Consider the following 19,214-nt stretch of genomic DNA (forward strand, 5'->3'; position numbering starts at 1 on the left):
GTTCTTCCTTTTGGTAATAAGGTAATATATTATTATATATCCTTGCAGTTAACTGAGTAACTGTTCTGGGTTTATGATCCCATTGAGAAAAATGTAAGCCTGAAAATAAAATTGTATAAAGGATCTGAACACAGAAAAAATTAAAGTCACCAATTAGCACGTGAAATGATAAGCAACTTCACTCACAGTTGAGAAATAGTCAAACCATCAGTGACATGCAATTTTTCACTTATTAATTTGTCAAAAATATAAATGTGATAATCAGTGTCATGAATGATATGGAGAAATAGGCACTAAATAGATTGTTGCTGGGAGTGTGAAACATCGCAAAATGTAAAGGATAGTTTGACGGTATCTTTCAAAATTCAGAACACACATATCCTTTGAACTGATGATTCCATTGCTAAGAAATCTATCCTGTGCAAGTCCTTTCAAAATTATGCAACCATCTCTGTACGAGGATGTTCACTTCAGCACGTGTGTAGTAGCACAAAATGGCAAGAACCAAAGGAGTATCAGTAGATGACTGGTTAATTTATGGGACAGATATACAGTGTGTCCGTAAAGTCATGGTGCACTTTTGACCGGTCACAGGAAAGCATCAAAAGACGATAGAAATGTGAAATCTGCACCAAATAAAAGGAAAACTCTCCCAGTTTCATACCTATTCAGTGCAGTTCGATGTGGGCTCACACACAGGTTTTTTAGGGCTCCTTAGGTAGCTATCCCGTATAGCCTCTACAGACTCATCACTGACTGATGGCCTACCAGAACGGGGTTTCTCCACCAAACTGCCGGTTTCCTTCAACTGCTTATCCCACTGAGTCATGTTATTCCTATGTGGTGGCGCTTCATTATAAACGCGCTGATATTCACGTTGCACTTTGGTCACGGATTCGAATTTAGTGAGCCACAGAACATACTGAACTTTCCTCTGTACCGTCCACATCTCTACTGGCACGGCCATAGGCTGCTCCGCTGTATACACGGTGTTACGTCATCATCTGCGCATGCGCACATGCTGCCACATCATCCTACAGAAACTGGGAGGGTTTTCCTTTTATTTGGTGTAGATTTCACATTTCTATCGTCTTTTGTTGACCGTCTTTCCTGTGACTGGTCAAAAGTGCACTATGACTTTACGGACACACTGTATAATGGGCTATTACTCAACTGCTAAAAAGAATGAGGTAGAACTGTTATGTGCTAAAATAGAAGTTTTCACAAGATATATTAAATGAAAAATTCAAAGTGAAGATAGTCTGTAGACTTTACAGTTTGTGTGAAACTGATTCTAAGGACTGCACACACACACGCCGCAATGGTATGAGCTGTTTACTGGAGGTGCACACAGGAGCTGTCGTAGTCATAGTTTGAGGGAGGAGAAAGTGGAAACAGACTTTATCTTCTTTTTTTACCATTTGGATTTTTCACCATGTGCATGAGTTATTTTTATGTCAATTCTTTTTCAAAGAAGGTTAGTTCCTTCTATAGCAAGAAGTCAATAAAGTAAATGAATATTATCTTACATGAATATTGAATGACATTATTGGATCCTGAGGAAGTGCCCCTGTTAGAGTCAGCCAGACTTTTGAACTAAGTGAAAAGAAGAAGCAGGGTATCACTCTGGTTTGGTATTCTAACCCACCAGAGAAGGGGAGGAGCAAAGGGAAATTAGGCTCCAGCCTTTCAGGCCAGCACCTAGAAGTTGTATAGATCACTTCTGATCACCTGCCACATGATCAGGGCTTAGTCATCTGGCCACACCTAGCTGCAAGGGAGTCTGGGAAGCGTAGTCTCTAAGTGGAAGACCATGTGCCTTTTCACTCTATGTGCAAACCCTGTGTAGACCATTATTTCTCCAAGTTTAAGTGTGCATATGAATTACCCAGGGATCTTGTTAAAATGATTCTGATTCAGGGACATGAGTGGGAGGTGGGAGTGTTGAAATTTTACATTTCCCACTAATTCCTAGGTAAAGCAGATACTGTTGGGTCTTGGACCACACTTCCTCACCACACTTCCTCACCACACTTCCTCACCACACTTCCTCACCACACTTCATCACCACACTTCAAGGGTGCAGATGACCCTGCAGGAGGGACTATCTGCTTTCAGGGCACTCTGGTCTTGCAGCAGGTGCCATCTTTAGCTTTCTGTCACTGCTGCTGCAGCTGTTTGGGTAAAACTACCTTCGGAGGATGTTGCATATTTATGTTAAATACCCAGAAATGTGCCGGTGTACAAAGTGTGATTAGAAGGCCCCTTGTATATTAGCTTTTGTGTAGAACTTGGAGCTTTCCCTTAACACTAGAAGGTTTGAGTAATAGTATTACTCGCATAATAATATAAAAATGAGTTATTTTCTAAGTAGAAAACAAATCACAGTAGCACACAGATTTCTTGGCATTATAAATATTTAGATCTGTGGCCCTCGTCCAATTTTCTTCAAACACTTTTGGAAGTGTGAATAATTATACTTTATGTCAGTATAAATAGGGCGTTTATTTCCTCGAGAAATCTAAGCACGTCAGGACCCTTTAAGTACATTATCTTTTAAGTGTTGTTAATCAAAATAGAAGCCAGCGTCCCTGGGAAGCCTTTCTTTCCTGCTCCGCCTTCCGCGCCTCCTCTCCCTGTCCACAGAGGCCCTGAACAGTCAGCCCCACGATGGCAGGACTGTCTGCTTCTCGTTCATCCCCTGTATCCATAGCCTAGAATGTTTCCATGTCCCCAGGGCAAGATGTTGATGTTTGGGTATCTCCATTTGTTTTGTCCCCAGTGGCTGGCCTTTTCTGCTTGACCTGGCAGCTGCCTGGTGCAGGGACTTTGATCTGCCTCCAGCCAGGCACAAGCAAAGCTGATCAGAATAGCCCAGGGTCATTAGGAAGATTACCAGAATGGTAGAGTGCTCTACAAGCCTAATGGTGCCTTACCCTGTATAGTAGGAACAATGATGGTTTTAATTTTTTGAGCACTGACCATGTTCCAAGAAGCAGTGCTTTACATGGTGCTCATCTCCATGTCAAAAGTGGAGAAACACAGACCAGAGAGGTTCAGTAGCTTACCTGGGGTCACACAGCTGAGCTGCAGGGTCAGGCCACCAACCCAGGCCACCGGCCACCGGCCACCAGCACCTGCGCTCTTCGGTACGAAATGTTGAAATCTGTGTCTGCTATAAAGTGAGGACATTTTGGGATATGTTCAAACTTGAGTTTGGATTTTAAAGATCCCAGTTATATTTACTACAGTTGCTTTCCATATTCCAGAATGTGCCTTTCCCTCCTGGGGCTGAGGGGGGCACCTCTTGGTAACTTCATTTCATGGTCTCTGAAGGGTAGTCATTATTACCCTTCCTCAGAGCATCCGAGGTGGGGGGCTGCAGGCAAACTCTCTATCTCAGCACCCTGGTTGGGGGACCTGAGCCTTCGGGCCTTCGGTTTATCTGTGGAGCGGAGGAGAGGGGTGTAGGCATGGGGGGAGGACAGAGAAGCGGATAATGGATACCTCCCGCTCGTCCGTCCGTTTGAGATCCCTCGATCTGTTAGGACTATTAGGACTATTATCTCGCCTCGTTCTGCAGTGTTGTAGTTCAGATCATGTTTATTTCCCCCTCCCTCTGACTCCATAAAGAATTCACCCTACTGTGCCTAAACTAGGAATGCTGTGTGCTTTAGAAAGATGTACAAAAATGGAAAGGGAATTTACCTTACCTCCTCTGGGCATCTCAATGAGCATGTTTAAAGATGCTTAATGAAGCATGGGGCTTCTTTAGAGCTGACTTACATTCAAGTGGCAAACTTTGTTTTGTTTTTTTCTCTCCCCAATCTCCCCTAAATGGAGCTGGAGCAGATCTCAACTCTCTCTCACCCCCACTCCCAGCTCCAAACAGTTCTCATCCACCACCCCCAACCAGGCGGCCTAAATCCCGGCCTCCCTCCCCCAAATCAGCCTGAAAATAGCGCTCAGAGGGAGAGAAAGAGGCTTTGGGGAGTGTGACCTGAGCAGTCAGCTTAGGCGAAATGTGCACAATAAACTTCTCTCTGCACTGAATTGTTCTGTAAAGTGGCAATCACTTCCCAGATAGACAGGCCCTGGAGGACCCGCCATGCCATTCTGCATCTTTTAATCACTGTTGCTATGGAGAAAGCCACTATTTCATTAGAGAGAGCGCCTTAACGCAATTAACACATAGTTCAGTTGTTCCCCATCCCTTTTGGGCTCCTGAGATGGAGGGGCTGCAGGGTATTACTTTCCCTGGCGGGGGGGGGGGGTCCCACAGGAGATAGCCGGCCACACAGGGCGGGGGGGGGGGTCCCACAGGAGAGAGCCGGCCACACCGGGCGGGGGGGGGGTCCCACAGGAGATAGCCGGCCACACCAGGTGGGGGGGGTCCCACAGGAGATAGCCGGCCACACAGGGCGGGGGGGGGGGGGGTCCCACAGGAGATAGCCGGCCACACCAGGTGGGGGGGGTCCCACAGGAGATAGCCGGCCACACCGGGCTGGGGGGGTCCCACAGGAGATAGCCGGCCACACAGGGCGGGGGGGGGGTCCCACAGGAGATAGCCGGCCACACAGGGCGGGGGGGGTCCCACAGGAGAGAGCCGGCCACACAGGGCGGGGGGGGGGGGGTCCCACAGGAGATAGCCGGCCACACAGGGTGGGGGGGTGCTCCCAGGAAATGAACTCTGGGCTGCACAGGACTGACTATGGATGAGGGACACCCAGAGGAGGAACAGGCTTCAGGCGAAGAGAAAATATATACCCAGGGTACGGGTTGACCGAGTGTTTCCACGCAAGGAAAAACAAAACAAAGGAAAGAAAGTCTCCAGGCTACCTTGTGAGTTTGGAGATATACTGAAAACTCTACGTCCTCTGCTGAAACCGACTTTATTACTGTTTTTTTATTCCAACTTTTGGACAAACCAGTAGCCCAGCCAAGTGAGCTGGAGGCCGCTGGCCCTCTCTGTCTGCTGTTCTATAAACTCCCTTTCACAAGCTCATTTGCAAAACAGGGAAGATAATATTTTCAACTTAACTGGGCCATCATAAGAAACTTTCCCCGGGGGGCCTGCCCGGCCAGAGAAAATGCTAATGAAAATGATGAGTTTTTGATGATTATGAAATGAGGGTTGGGGGGAGGAGGGGAGAAGTTTTCTAAAGTTACTAAACTCGGTGCCATTTCTCAAAAGCGGGGCCCTAGTTTTGTGTCTGTGTCCTAGCCTTTCTCTAGCCGTGTAGAATTAAAAGGCGCAGGAAACGACTGAATTCGTAATTAATTTTTTTAAAAAGAAGGTATACTTATGCATCCTCTTCTGAGAAACCCGTTGGAGAGAGAGAGGCAGTAGAACAGTTGGCCAACCAGACAAAGAACTGGTGTGTAGCTCTTGTATATAGATGTTTTTGTATCACCCCTAATTAGCTAATGTATTTCTTTCCGCTGGACTCTTGGAAGAATTCTCAAGCGTGTCCCCTGCCGCTCCTGGAGACCAAAGAAAAGCAAATGACACCGAATTTTCCTTCCTTAATTAAAATGTTAAATGGGGTTAAGATGCCAAGTTTCATCAGAGATATCTGTTCCCCTGGTGAACTCTTTAAGTCCTGCTGGGGTTCGGTTCAATGGGAGTTATTTGAGTCAAGACATGTTATTAAGTTTCCAAATGTAATCAGCCCAGATATTTTAATGGAAACTTTCTCCTTTCTTTTAATAAGCATGTGGTTTGGTTTAAAAGCGCTTGGGTTAGGTGCCCTGCGTTGCCTTTCCGTAACCAAATCGCCATAGCAACAGGCAGCTGGCCTTTACGAAGCCGGCAGGGCACGGTGAGGGGCGGTCGGCGGGAGCCCAGCCCCCAGGGGCGGTGTTTGTCCAGGCAGAAATGTCTTCAGTGGGATTAGAATATTTAAGAGGCTAAAGGCTGTGGGAAAACTTTTGTCTGCCATATTTATCTCTTCTGCTGTTGTGTCTTAACATTTCCACTCGGGGATCAATGGGGGTTAAAAGTAAGAGCAAATGTTTTGATGGGTTTATTTTGAATTATGAATTCATGGGTCTGCATAATTGCCTGTCAGCATCAACCTGCTTTTGACTGTGCCCGCTGAGGACCAGAGCTGGGTGGAGGGGCAGGCAGTGGGGGTCTACACCAGGGAACGGCCTCAGCGTAGAGAATTAATTACATGGGGTGAGGGGAGCCGCTTTTCTCCCTGGGTGGACGCTCCGTATCTTAGAGACGGGTTCCAGGCTCACAGCCCTGCTCCTGGGGTGAGGACCAAGCAGAGGGTGGATCTGTTTTCCTGACCAGTTGGCTATTTGGGGGGAAGGACAACTGAGGGCAGGTGTTTCTGTCTCCTGGTCCTCAGTCTCTGTATAGCTCGGATAGGACTGTGCTCAGGGCTGTGAAGAGCACGGACCCTGTTAGGGGCTGATATGTACCACCCTCCCCTCTCCAAATCTGTATGTTAAAGCCTAACCCCCAGCACCTCCGAACCCGACGGCATTGGGAGGCAGGGCCTTTAAAGAGGTGATTAAGCTAACTGAGGACATTAGGGCGGGTCCTAGTCCGATCAGACCATGCCCTTATAAGAAGAGGGTGGACACAAAGACACATCAGAGCTGCATGCGCACAGGAAAAAGGCCATGTGAGGACACAACAAGAAGGCGGCCATCTGCCAGCCGAGGAGAGAGGTCCCAAAATAAACCAAACCTGCCGACACCTTGATTTAGACTTCCAGCCTCCAGAACGGTGAGAAAATAAATTTCTGTTACTTAAGCCACCCAGTCTGTGGTGTTTTGTTATGACAGCCCTAGCAAACTAGACGTCCCCCCTCCCCAAACTATTTTCCAGCCCAACAGAGATGTTGACAACCACATGTCAGAAGGAGGTACAAAGACCATGCACAGACAACCCAGGCCACTGGCCAAAATCTCTCTCCCTCTCTCCTTCTCTCTCTGGAGAGCAACAGGTGTCACAATCCTATACCAGCAACCCAGCTATGAGAGCAGATTTAGCACACATATCTGTCCCATGCCGTCCAAGTGGCCCGCCTTCTCCCACCGTGCGAATACTGTTAGTATTCCTCTTCAGTGCTACGCGTTATTAGCATGTTTAATGGGGCACACATGGAATTATTTGCATTATTTTGTAAAACTTCTGTGCTAGCTATGATCAAAATGATACCAGTCATTCTTATTATGCGTCTTAGGGGTGGAGGGCCCGGAACAGCCATCCTCACATGGGTCCTTGGCTACATTCCACTGGGCCACACCAGTCCTGCACAGGCGAGCAAGGGAAATCCTGGCCTCATCGGCCCTGGAAGACGGGCAGAGTTCTGTCCAAGAGTAAGCAGAACGGACGTGTCAGACTTGGACCTGAAAACAGATTAAGTTGGACAATCTACATTTCTATGAAGTATACTCTGCAAAAGTGTAAGGGATGTGTACATCAAATAACAGACTCCTTCAGTCCACTTAGAATTGAGTTCAACGTAGAAACGTCTGATTTGTAGGGAATTTCATTCAGAATACTTGCATGAAGCAGGACCCACCTGCTTAGTAAGATAACGCACTGATGGTGACCAAGACCGCTTCCTTACGTGGTTGATGGGCAGGAATGAGGCCGGTAAAGCCAGACTGGAGGCAAGTACAATTTAGTAGATGACTACATATAGACATCTATGGATCTACTCGATACACATCTACATATATTTGTGTATGGGTTTATCTATATACACACACATGTATGTGAGCATATATGCATATACACACACACATATGTAAACACATACCATTTCTTACAGTTGGTGCCTTTAAAAACCATCTATGGCAGGGGTCGGGAACCCATGGCTCACAAACCAAATGTGGCTCTTTTGATGGCTGCATCTGGCTCGCAGACAAATCTTTAATAAAAAAAATAATAACGTTAAAAATATAAAACATTCTCATGTATTACAAGTCATTCATTTCCTATCGCGAATGTTCATGGTTGTGGGTGGCTGGAGCCAATCACAGCTGTCCTCCGGGACAACACCAAATTTTTATTGGATAATGCCTAACGTACAGGGGTCGTTGTATGGCTCTCATGGAATTACATTTTAAAATACGTGACGTTCATGGCTCTCTCAGCCAAAAAGTTTCCTGACCCCTGATCTATGGAGTGCTTGCTTGCTCCGTTTGCTGTTGTGCCAAGTACCTAGACTACAAAGACAACACAAGGTTGCTCTGCTCTAAGGGAATTCACAACCTATGAGAGAAGTGAGATGACATAATTATAACCCAGGCAATTGGAACATGATAGAAATCACACAGTCACACGGGGGCAGGGGGTTGTAGCCACTGTTCCCGGGGCTACGGTTCACAAATCTCTCACATGCACTCCTTATGAAGTTCAGCCTCAATGTCAGGGTCACCTGCCACTCCTGCCCCCAGCTTTAAGGAAGAAGAATAGAGAATTCTGTGCCAAGACTTGGTCCTGTGGAAACTTAATAGAGATGAGAGCAACGTGCAAAAGTAATGAATTATATTGCAAATTTGTTGCGGGATGGTAAGTTTTTCTGACCTGAAACTGGTCTCAAAAGAGGATTTAAAATTCAAACAGCGAACAGTTCAACTGTGTTTTAGCCCTCAGGACCCAAGGCTTACCTGGTCTCCTGCTTCAGAGTTTGTATAGCTCCGTGGAGAACGCCGCAGTCTCACGCATCCCTGTTCTTCCTCCTAACCATCCCCCACAGCACCTGCCTCCCTTCAGACTCCTGGACCTTCCCTTGCAGATGTGGGAAGACCCCCGTGCCCTCTGTCACCCACCTGGCACTGTGGCCCGAATAATGGTCTAAAACACCGTTGCGATATTTCACTCCTCAATCAGAAGCCTTCAGCATCTTATCGTTTGGGTGTATTTAACATTTATTAGCTGCCACTTGTATGCTAGAGAGTGTGCCTATCTGTGGCTTACGGAACCAAGTCCTCACCCTGAAACCAGGCGTGCGGGCGGCCCACCTGGCTCTCAGACTTTGGTCCAGCTCTGTGGCCAGCTGGGCGCCCCTGCTCCGTCTTTGCTGGGCCTGCTGCTCACACCTTTCCCCGCCCCGCCCCCCTGCTGTGCTTGCCCCACCTGGACCAGTGTGCAATAATTGTAAACACATTCATGTAAAAGAACAATACTTGTATGACAGACACTTAAACAAGCAAAAGCTTTTGTTCAAAAAAATATTTTGAGAAAAAAACACTGAAAAATTCAGTACGATGGGGTCATACAAACATTTTTTTTCCTTCTTTCTACTTTGTTTCCTGAATTTTTAATATCAAATATATTTTGCTCTAATGGGGAGGGGGTAACAGAAAGGATTTCAAAAATAGAACCTACATAGTGTTCAAGACCTAGCTTGGGATGCTGGAAAATTCTGCTTGGGATGGTAGAATATGAGCTTTTAGCTATAAAAACGTAAATTCAGGCTGTGTGAGCCTCAGTCTACACATCTGTAAAATGGGAATGCCTTTCCTATCAGATGAGGGGGATAACATAAAATGTCCGTAAACTATAGTGGAGGGTTAATACATTTTAATTCCCTTCCCTTACTCTCCTTCCATCAAGTAACGGCTTCTTACTTTGTGCAGCTATTGTAGCCCTACTGTGTGCTAAGATCATTTGTGCGCATAGTACCCCCGGACTAGGTGGAGAAATCGAGAATAAGAAAGGTGTCTAGTCCCGTCGTAGTTCCTGCAGCCCTTCTCCCCATCATAGGCACTTAGGGGCTATTTTTGGAACAGAAGTATATAATCAATCCCTGTATCGGAATAAAGAATCCGCCAAATAGTTCTGAGAATCCAAGATACAATGAAAAACAGACTTGACCAGAACAAGGAAAAAAAAAATCCAAAGGAAAAAGAGTAGCCATTTTAAACTCACTTTCAAGTCATAACTATCAGAAAATGCAGAGTTATGACTCCCTCTCCTGCTATAACCTTTTCACATCACACATATGTAACAGGGACCGTAAAAGTTAACACGACATTCGGTAGTACATGCTACAAACAGACTGCATGGTGTGGGTGAGTTACTGTGGCGATGGGAATCATAACTCCGAGTTTCCTCATTTTTATGCATCTGTAATGGCATCAGCCGTTCCTGAGCATTAGTGGTCCAGTTTACACTCAGAACCCGAACTGTATTTATAACTGGAATAAAGGAGAGGAAAAGCTACCGTTCTCGAGGCCGCAAAACGGCCCAGATCTCTTGGGGTTCAACGGGTCTTTATGTGCATTTTCCAAGCGGCCGTTATTCAGAGAGACATCAGAATACATGGAATGTTTTCCCCTTGACATCGCATTTTGCTACAGTTTACCAAACAGTATTTGTTTTCCATTAAAATAAATGCTTTCGGGCAAGGTCTGCATCTCCGCACATTGGCTGTTGACAGCACCACATAGCTGTGCTGGGAAACCCGGCCCGGGGAAAATTGGGACTTCACAGGTCATAAATAACGCTCCGTGCTCCTTCAGCGCCTGAACCCGTGCTTTGAGAGACTTCACAAATGTCACCCCAAGAAGAAGCCACGACCCCAAGGAGACGTGGGACAGGAACTCTTGGGCTGGGAGGTAGACTGGGCTTCCGTAGTCACACTGGAGGTGGAAACATCTTAGAAGCCCCTCAGCTTGGATCTCATGAGGGTCTCAGCTTTGTGCCCAGGTGAGTGGCCTCTGTTCTACAAGATGTGTAGGGGATGAGCTAGGGCCACCGTGGCCTTTGTCTTGAATGGTGCCTTCGTTGTCACCGTCATGCTTTAACTCTGGCTCCAGGTCTTTTCTGGTGAACAGGGACCGACGCCCTCGACGCGGAGCCCTCGTGAGCCCGCAGGTTGCTACGGAGATCGTCTCCACTGTCGCCTCCGGCGTGGCTCAGCCTGGCGCAGCCTGGCACACCTCCAGCCTCTTCCCCGCCCTGTCTTCTTGCCCTTTGATCAGCCTGGTCATTCTCTCCGGGAGGCTTCAAAGGCCCCGCTCTCTGGAGCATAAACACCGTGGCCAGATGACTAAGTGTGAGCCTAAGGACCAAAATAATTTTTGAATCTAACAGAGAACTTGTAATAGCTCCCAGGAAAGTTTTTTTTTTTTTTAAAGCACTCGTCCAAATTGGTATCAACAAAGCAAAGACAGCATCACACATACACAGACACAGATATGTAAAGGTAGTGGAGTGTGTGTGTGTGTGTGCGCGCACACGCGTGTGCAGAGGGAGCTGCTGTTTTTGTGGTTCGCTCTTCTGAGGAGAGTCAGCTCATGACAAACGCTCACGGCCTTTGGAATGTTTTAAGCTCCGCATTTTATTTTTTATTTAGTTGTGTTTGGGTAATTCCTGTCAGGGTTGCATTTTGGAAAATGGCAAACACCTCCTTGGCAATACTGTAGAGGGAAAAATCTGGGTGGATGTCGGGGAGAAGACCTGGCGGCCCGACCCTGCGAGAGAGACGGTGAGGTCAGTGCAGGTGTTAGGGGGCTGGGGGAGGGGTAAGCTGCTGATATAAAATGCCCTCGATGGGCCCTGGCCGGTTGGCTCAGCGGTAGAGCGTCGGCCTGGCGTGCGGGGGACCCAGGTTCGATTCCTGGCCAGGGCACATAGGAGAAGCGTCCATTTGCCTCTCCACCCCCCCCCTCCTTCCTCTCTGTCTCTCTCTTCCCCTCCCGCAGCCAAGGCTCCATTGGAGCAAAGATGGCCCGGGCGCTGGGGATGGCTCTGTGGCCTCTGCCCCAGGTGCTAGAGTGGCTCTGGTCGCGGCAGAGCGACGCCCCGAAGGGGCAGAGCATCGCCCCCTGGTGGGCAGAGCGTCGCTCCCTGGTGGGCCGAGCGTCGCTCCCTGGTGGGCCGAGCGTCGCCCCCTGGTGGGCGTGCCGGGTGGATCCCGGTCGGGCGCATGTGGGAGTCTGTCTGACTGTCTCTCCCCGTTTCCAGCTTCAGAAAAATACAAAAAAAAAAAAATAAATAAATAAAAAATAAAATAAAATGCCCTCGATGGTTGTATGAACATTCGGAAGTTCGGAAACTTTTTTAGGAATCCAAAAACAAAGGGCACGCGGACAGTTCTACGCCTTCCACAGGTACGCGGATGTGCGGGTGTTTTGCGGAAGGTCTCAGGAAAGGTGAGCCCGGGAGGAAGTTGGGGATTTCAGTCGCACCAGTAGAATTACCTGACATGTCAGTCTCCTTTCATGCTCTGGTGGCAGCCCAAACAACGAATACGCATTTTCTGTCTGGTATATCAACTCTAGATGAAAGATGAAAACTTTTCTAAGAAATGTGACAAACATCAAGATTTCCCACTCCACCCACCAGGGGTCTTAAAAGCACAAACTGAATCCACCCTGTGTCTAAACTTGTTGGTGGAGGCAACTGGGTTCTGGTTGAAGACACAGTGATGATTCTAAATAGGCTGTACTTGAATCACGTATTCTGGAGGGGCCACAGAAAACTCTGAACTAAGAGGGCTTAAGCTCTTGTCCCCAAGGGTCATAGTGAATGGACTCCACTTGCGTGTTCTTTTAAGGTCACAGAAATCTAGGAAGGAGTTTATGATGGTGCCCTCAGGATAACGATTATATTACTGCCACGCAGGTTCACCTCAATATGCTGTTTCCAGAGTTTGACATCTTAAAATAAAGGTATGTAATCAGCAAGATAAAAAAAAATAATAAGAATAAGGTTAGAAAGAGAGGTCATCAGTCACATAGAGGAAAAGGGGGAATGGTGGTTGGAGATGATTCTACTGGGAATATGGGGAAAAATGGGGCAGGATTAGATTTGGCTGCGGGGACAGAAAACCTCAGATAATGTGGGCTTATATTAGAGGGGAGTTTTTTCTTCTTATAAACATCTAAGAATAGGCAGTCTAGGCTGAGATGGTGGCTCCATGATCATCTTGGCTCCTCCTATCCTGCCTTTCTGCCAACCTTAGCTTGCACCTCATGGTCCAAAGTGGCTGCTCGAGCTCCAGCCATCACATTCACCTACCAAGCAGCTAGAAAAGGGAACAGCTGCACACTACATTTCCTCCAACATCCTTTTTGCCGAAGTTAATTTATAGTTATATCTGGTTGCAAGAGAATCAGGGAGATACAGTTTCTATTCCGAATAATCAATAATCACGTGCCCAGTTAAAAAATCAGAAGCTCTGTTATTAAGAAGAGGCACAAGAGGTCACCTAGATACCCATTCTTCAGGAGAAAGAAAGACTTTCCTGACATTTAGCTAAATGATAAGCATACTAGAGTGCCTTTCATTAAAATTTGAAGTTAAAAACGTTTTTAGTAATTTACCCATTTTCACTTACTCGGAGGGGATGACTTTGAGAGTTGAAAATGTATCCTTAAAATGGCTGCCCTCTGGGCCCCTCCCCCACCCCTTGGCAGATCTGCCCCCCCAGGGACGCTGTCTATTCTCCATGGCTCCCCCTGCAGCCCCTCTCTTGCACCGTGGCCTTGGGCCAACCCTGCATGCTGTTGGAGCCTCAGTTTCCCCTTGAATAAAAAGTTCACAGTCATGGCAACTCCAAAGGTGAAATTTCAAGCGCGCTCTTGGGAGCTCAGTGACTGTTCTCCGTCCTCTCTGGCTGGATCCCTCTCTCACCCTCCACCTAATACCTGCAGAACCAGTAAGAGCAAACATTGGGGTCTCCGTGCACGGAAGCCCTCCACGTACCCCAGCGGGCGGTCCACGTTTCCCAGAAAAGGAACTGACAGGTGAGAGAGGTGAAGAAGCATGCCCAGGTTGCTCAGCGGGGCAGTGGCAGCCTAGCTTTGATGGCTCCTGGAGCCCAAGAATGCATGCTCTCTGCTGGGCTAAAAGTGATGAACTCAAGAAAGGTTTCCGCTCACTTTTCAAACCTGTAAAAAAAAAAAAAAAAAGAAAGAAAGAAAGAAAGAAAGAAAGAAAGAAAGAAAGAAAAGTTAAAAGTTTCAGAATTTTCTCAGCTCAACTTGGAGGTGATAAAGAAGAGAGACCTACTATCTTCTCGTGAATGTCTTGGGGTGGGGTGTTTATAAATTTGACATCGGGAACAGACGAGGACAATTACTGCTTCCTTTTGTTTGTGATTTTAAAATACTAATTAAGGATTCCCGGCCCATTTTTAAAGAGAACCGGTGTCTGCTGCAGCCATTTTCTTTCCAGCTCCACTGGCGGGAACATTAATGCAGGTTTTTCTCATGACCCTCGGAAACCCACCTGAATGGGCCATTGTACCGGGCATCTGTGAGCGGCCCGTCCACCCAGCCTGCTCCCTGTGCTCCGCCTTGCGCAGCGGGCACTGGGGCGGAGTCGGTCCTGACATGGTGCTCCATCGCAGAGCCTATCAAGGCATCTGTCTTCCCTTTGATCCTCTGTGTCTTGCTATGACCTGAAGCCCCAGAGGGAAGCATTTCTCCCCACACCCATTCTCCGTCCAGGCACGTAATTCCTACCAATGTCAGGAAGCCGCTGCAGAGAATGTGGGCCCTAGGGCAATGGCCGGGGGGAAGATTAAAGGCTCCCAGCTTGGCACCAGCGAGCCTGTGGAGCAGAAACTGCTTGTGCCCAGCCAGATGGCTGCTTATGCTGTCTCTGTTCCAAGATGCTAAGCCCCACAGGCCACGGGGCTCCTAGGAAGGGTCCTCTGAGCTGGTGCCCTTTAGCTGGGGTTTCTGCCTGAAAATAAGGAATATAAGACGAAGAAAAGAATTTTTCTTTGCTTTCTGGGTATAGGGGAGCCCCCAGCTTTCCCATACACTTTAGAAATAAAGTCATCCAGGTTCCAAGGATACGTCAGCTCCCCTTCCTTCCGGTCACCACCTATTCTTAGACTCTACGTTTCTGACAGTCGGAGGGAAGGATCATACCCAGCACAGCGCCAGGTCACACTCGGGACAGCCCTGGACTGAAGGCGGTGAGACTGAGAGTAGGCCACGCCCTGTGGACGACAGCATTGTAGTTTTCACCCGGGCCAAACCACGATCCCAAATGTGTGAGTTTCTCGGAGGGGTGGGGGACGGCAGACATCTCCCTCACCACCCAGACACCAGCTTCTGCCAAAAGGCAACCACACCTTAAGAGTCAGGCTGGATTTCTGCTGGAAACATTTGGCTTCAGAAGAAGGTGAGTTCCTTGCTCCATGCCCTTCCCAGCCTGTGATGGAAGGGCTGTCCCGCTCTGGAAGGACCGTCCTCCAGCCCAGCCTCAAGTCCTTACAGAGCAAGACTGGGGAAGGATGCGTGACCACACTCCGTACTGATACAACCATCAGAGGGCCGGCTGAGCCGCAAGGCAGGGGGAAGGACCCCGTGCCAACTCACTCCCTGTAGTGCACGGGGAAATGATTGGCAGGTTATGCTGCCAATCACCAGCCCAGTGACCTCGGGCAAGTGCCGGTCTCTTCTCTCTCCTGCTCCCACCCCCATCTATAAAAGTAACAGTACCCATCTCCTAGCATTGGGAAGAGGATTAAATGAGTTGATACACATGAAGGACGGAGGAGTGTGTTTGGCCCATAGGCACACTCAATAAATATTTGTTTTCTTTTTTTTTTTTCTTTCTTTTTTTTCTTTTTGTATTTTTCTGAAGTTGGAAACGGGGAGGCAGTCAGACAGACTTCCGCATGCGCCCGACTGGGATCCACCCAGCACGCCCACCAGGGGGAGATGCTCTGCCCATCTGGGGCGTTGCTCTGTTGCAACCAGAGCCATTCTAGCGCCTGAGGCAGAGGCCACAGAGCCATCCTCAGCGCCCGGGCCATCTTTGCTCCAATGGAGCCTTGGCTGCGGGAGAGGAAGAGAGAGACAGAGAGGGGGAGGGGTGGAGAAGCAGATAGGCACTTCTCCTGTGTGCCCTGGCCGGGAATTGAACCCGGGACTCCTGCACACCAGGCCAACGCTCTACTGAGCCATCCGGCCAGGGCCTAAATATTTGTTTTCAATAATCTATTTTCATATTCAAACCAATCTCTGATTACCTAGAGATATGCTTAGCCTGGAGCGTGTTCCCTCAGGAATTAAAGACACATGCTGGAATAAGTCAGGTAGATTTAGGACTTGAATTCCTATCACGGGTCAAAGGGGATGATATATGAGAGAGAGTAGAATAGTGGTGGTGCCCGAGGGTATCCAAGCAGGACAAGATGGCGAGCCGGACTCTGGGCATTGCGGTCTAACCAGTCAAAGCTTGTGACTTCTCTTGTTTGTTCGTTCGTTCATTCATTTATTCATGTGACAAGCATTTACTGAGTGCTACTGGGAGCCAGGCACTGTGCTGAGTCCTGGGGACCCTGTATTGAGCAGGAAGGATAAGTCTGTGGTGCTTACATCCTAGTGGAAGGGTAGGGACAATGGGGGAGGCAGGTCATGGAAAGCAAACAGATAGAGAAATAAGGTTATTCATTCCCCACAGTGTCGGTCAGCCGTTGCTGCGCAGCCAACCAGCCTAAAACAGAGAAGCTTAAAACCCCCCTTTGTTTCTAAGGATTCTGCAGTTTGGGCAGGGTCTGGTGGGGACAGGTCATCTGGGCTCCATGGCAACAGCGGGCTCACTCCCTTGCCTGGCAGGCGGTTGCTGGCCATTGGCTCAGCTGTGGCTGCCGGCCAGGGCTTCGTCCTCTGTGCGGCCTCCCCTTACAGCGTCGTGGGGCTTCTCAGAGCGGTGTCCACAGCTGGTGAGGGTTCCAAGATGAGTGGCAGGAGGCGGGGGAACCCCCCAAAGCGTCCAGGTGCGGGGGCAGGCAATGGAAACCTCTCTGTCCCTCCACGTTTTCATTGAGAGGCCTGCCCCATTGCCTTTAAGGTCTCCTCCAACTAACTTTCCCAGAAGATTTGAGAAACCTTTGGTGGCTGCGCTTTTTGGGGCTGGGCTTTCTCTACTGCACCGTCTCACCCGCAGAGCAATGAAGAAGCAGAAGGCTCCCTGGGTGCTTCGTGAGAAATGGCGTGAACGCGCTAAGGAAGGAGTCCTCCGCGCGCGCTCTCCGCGCTGGTTTGCGGGTCTCATCGTCCACTACATGCTGCGTGCAGCAACCGTGAACAGAGGCTTCCGCACAGGCTCTTCTGAGCAAGAAGGAACATTTGTCGTCAAAGCGTTTCAGAAGAAACGGTTCCTCTAGTCTAGACAGGACCAACATGCAAACCAAATTCCAGGGCGCTCGTGTTACTTGATGCTCCCTGGTCTGGGGAGACCATCAGAATGAAAGTTTCCTTGGGCATTTAATTAGATCAAGATAGCCGATAGGCTCCTTCAGGAAAGAACGGAGCATTTAAAATTATACCCGAGGTTTTTCCCCCTGGTTGTTCTTCTGCAGGGCGAGCTGCGAACCCATCAGAATGTGTGCTAGAGAAGCCACACGTGTCATTTTTAAACCAGTTCAAACCAGCGAGGCTGCTCCCGGCTCAGGGCGGCTGGCTATTAGCTGTCACCCAGCCTGGATGGCAGACAAGCAGGTGGATGAGAAAGACATCACGTCGTCAGGACCTGCAGGGACAGGCGAGCGCGGCTCCTATCTCCAGCACGCATCTCTGAGGCGGCTCAGGCTCCAGCACGAAGCACCGCCACAGATGGGCTTTTTCATCCCAATGACATTTTTTTGGAAAGGTTCGAATTTAATCCTCTCCCAGGATAGAGTTGTTTCGGTTGCCACTGATCCTTCCGATAAATGAGACAGCGTTTCATTTTTCTCTCCCCACCCCCCGCCCTTGCTACCTAAGTATCTCATCTTATAAAAGCCTTCAGCAATGTAATAATTTACTGTAGCAACAGGGTGGCTGCGTGTAATGACTCGTCTACTTTCTATTAATTTTCTAAACGAGCCTCCTCCCCTCACCTCTGAGAAGCAGTGTGTGCCTTTCTCTGTGGGTTTCGTTAAGACTGTTTGAAGTCACGATGGCGAGATCATTATGATGTTTTTGAAAGACAGTGGGTTTCAGAGAGTTGTACTTAGGAGACTTGAAAAGCTTCATGGTCGTAATTCCTGTCCTCGCCTTTTTTCAGAGCTGTGATCTGGAGAAGCAGTAATTGGTTTCATTTTCCTTGTAATCTCACCCCCAACTTTTATCATGCTCATGACTCCACATGTAATAAGGAAGTAAAAATAAGTCAGAGACTAGCATCTTCTAAGGAATTCAGAACCCATGTAGAAATGGCTTCATCCATATGCACACACACAAAAATAATAATGGGGTTATTACACTCATCCTTACAAAGGGGGAAACTGAGGTGGGGGGCCTTTGTGATAAGCCATCAAGCTTAGATAATCATCTCTTACAGTCATGACGTGGCCATGCCAAGAGTAGGGCCAGGTGATCCTAAACCAGATACAAGTTAGTGGAAACATGTGGAGATGTCCCCGGCTCCAAAGGATGGGGACAGAGGTAGAAGGAAGAAGGAAGCCCATTCTGAGCCCCCGAGGCAGGATTGGGGCTTTCTGCTAAAACGGAGGAGGGGGACGCACGTTGGAGCTGGGCAGTTAGGGGAACAAAGAAGCAATTCTCACAGGTTCCGAAACTCGACCTTGACTTACAAAGAAGTGTTATTTTTGCATTATAGTCATTTCATTCTGTGACTGAAACTTCTAAAGCTTCGATTTTTACAGAGGAGTTAAGACAGGACTCCAAGATGTCAACGTTTCCAACGCAGAAAGAAAAACTGCAAATTAGAAGGAAAGTGGTGATGTTCCTAGTCCTTGGCTTAAGCTCTGGAGTCCTTCCACCTGTCCTGGTGGCAGCAGGGGGAGATGAGTGAGGGTTGGTGTGCATTGTGTGAACCCTCCTGCCCGGCGTGGCCACGGTGTTTACCAGGTCCAGGTATTCTGTAGCAAACACCTGTTGGTTGAGCCAAGTTTCAAACCCGTTCTGGGCACATGCTTTTATAGGTTTGATCTAGACCTAGGACTTTTGATAGTGGAGTAGGTCTGGTTTCCCTTCCCATTTCTTAAAAGGGGCAGGAGCTGAGGGCAATTAGGGGGGTGCACAGCATAAGAGATCAACTTTTTCTAGAAAAACAATATTTCTTGACAAAGTGCAGGTGAATTCGAGCTATACAGGGACATTTCTTTTTGCTGCTCAGGAACTTCGTTTTTCAATTGCAAGGAGGGAATGTTGCAAAATACAAGAATAATAATCGAAGGAGACCGTCCCTCCACGCTGCAGACTGGCGCCCTTTCTGACAGACCCACGTTTGATGTTCCTAACTTCACTCATCTCAGCCTGATTAACTG

The sequence above is a fragment of the Saccopteryx leptura genome, chromosome 13, assembly GCF_036850995.1.
Source record: "Saccopteryx leptura isolate mSacLep1 chromosome 13, mSacLep1_pri_phased_curated, whole genome shotgun sequence".
Taxonomy (NCBI): domain Eukaryota; kingdom Metazoa; phylum Chordata; class Mammalia; order Chiroptera; family Emballonuridae; genus Saccopteryx; species Saccopteryx leptura.